Below are 2,283 nucleotides of genomic sequence, written 5' to 3' on the forward strand. Positions count from 1 at the left end.
GAGGAAAAAGTGCTGGAATTTAAGTAGTTGGGAGATTGAGAAAGGAAGGTTGAATCCACCAGGCCTTCTTGATAAATGTTGTGTCTCCAAAGGAAAGAGAGAGAAGGGAAAAAGAAGTGTTGCTTTTTGGTTTTGTTTTCAGTTTTCTTTGTTGTTTGTTTTGGGTTTTTTTGGTTTTTCGAGGCAAGGTTTCTCTGGCTGCCCTGGAACTTGCTTTGTAGACCAGGCTGGCCTCAGACTCAAAGAGATCCACCAACCTCTGCCCTCTAAATTCTTGGATTAAAGGCATGCACGGGCACCATCCAGCAAGAGTGTCACATTTTAAGAGGCTAAAATTCTATAAGAAAACAGTGGAAGAGGAAACAGGAAAATCTGAAGCCTGTCACTGCTGGCACCAGAGAGGATAGAAAATGCAATACACTAGCCAGGCTGGTAGAGGGAAAAGTCCCAATGCTATGGCTTAATTTATCACATTGTTCCCTCCCAAAGCCAGGGGAGACCTACCAAGCAGGATGCAAAATGGAGAAAGAACCCATTTAGAATTAGTTGTTCATAAACACATCTTCCAGGTCATTTAGACCAAATATTCTGTTAGAGAACCCACACAATGAATCTGATAGAAGCATGTGTTTTAATTCCTAGCTAATAAAACATGGTTATGCCATTGGAGATGGCAATCAGGGAAACTGAGGGACAACTCTGAATCTGCCTTTTACTGAATTTGCCTTTTAACTTTGAGCAGCTGACCTAAATTCTCTGAGCAACAGTTTTCTCAGTAGCAAATGGATTGGCAATACCCTACTAAAGAGTAGATTAAATTAGACAGCCCACTCAAGACTGTTACTTAAATGCCTAAACTGGAGAGAAGGCTCGGCGGTTACAAGCACCTATCTCTCATCTGCATGTGCAGAATCCTGCTTAGCCTCCAAGGATGATGGGAAGTCTGATCATTCTTTCTTCAATGAATTAGTCTTCCCTTGGGCCAGGAGCTAACGGGCCCAATCCTTCCCTGTTTCCTTCATTTAGAATCAGGGCAAACCAAAGACTTAGCCTCAAAGGGGCCTTAGATGTAACCAAATTTTACCTGATCGGGCAGATACTGGGTCTCCAAGGACTCGCAGACTTGCCCTGCCACATACCTAAGTGTTGATGCGGCCTGAAGGTGAACCCAGTGTTTCATTCTTCTTCAATGTGCTTCATGTGCAGACTTGTCCTGAGATTTCTGGAGGAAGTTGACCGATCTTGCAATGTCCTGTAGTGTGCAAATTTTTAAAACTGGAGTGCAAAAAGCCTGAACTCAAGATCCAAGCTCTGGTACAGGGCAGTCTTGGTCTAGTGGCCAAACATCACAGACCTCCAAGTGTGCCACCCAGAAATTGAGATCCTACTGCATAGGCTTTCCTGAACATAAAGGGAGCTAGTGTGTACAATCCCTCGTGTGCACTGCCAGCCCTGCAGGTACTGGGTACTGGTTCCTAATGTCAATGATTAAGCTGTGGTCAGCCACGGAATTTCAGATCACTGAAGAGAGCTGAAAGATGTCAGGAGCCTTAAGAAAGCACACATTTTTCTCAAGCTTAGCTTCGTACCCTAGATAATGCTAAGATTAGCTAAACTCAAAAGCATATGGGGTTATCAGAAGCCAGAAGAAGGCAGTAAGACTCCTCCTGGCTGTGTTATTGAATTCCATTCCAAGCCTTTGACCCACAGAGGACACAGGGCCACAAGAAAGAGCACAGAGAGTGATAAGCACCAAGCAGAAAGAGCACAGAAAGTGATAAGCACCAAGCAGAAAGAGCACAGAAAGTGATAAGCACCAAGCAGAAAGGCACAGAAAGTGATAAGCACCAAGCAGAAAGGCTTTGTCCTTGGGATGAAAACAGGATCCGCGTGACAGTGGTGAGCTCACAGGACAACGTACTCCAGACATTTACAAGGAAAGCAAGCAAAGAAAGATAACCCTAAAAAGTCAACAGCGATTTTCAGCAAACGCCCGTTTTTCCACAGCCACAGTTATCAGGCTGAACAAAAGCTATGGGTGGTCTCTGCTAGAATGACAGGCTTTTTCTGGAATTCCAGCTCCGACCTTGTTGGCCAACATGCATAGCCACACACGTTTTGCATCATTGTAATCCTAAAGTTAACTATCCAAAACACAAAAATAAAATCCTCTGGAGCAGTAGTTAGGCCACGCCTTTAATCCCAGCACTCGGGACACAGAGGCAGGTGGATCTGTGTGTTCAAAGCCAGCCTGGTCTACAAGACTATTACATAGAAAAAAAA

The sequence above is a fragment of the Microtus ochrogaster genome, unplaced genomic scaffold (assembly GCF_000317375.1).
Source record: "Microtus ochrogaster isolate Prairie Vole_2 unplaced genomic scaffold, MicOch1.0 UNK61, whole genome shotgun sequence".
In the NCBI taxonomy this organism is placed as follows: domain Eukaryota; kingdom Metazoa; phylum Chordata; class Mammalia; order Rodentia; family Cricetidae; genus Microtus; species Microtus ochrogaster.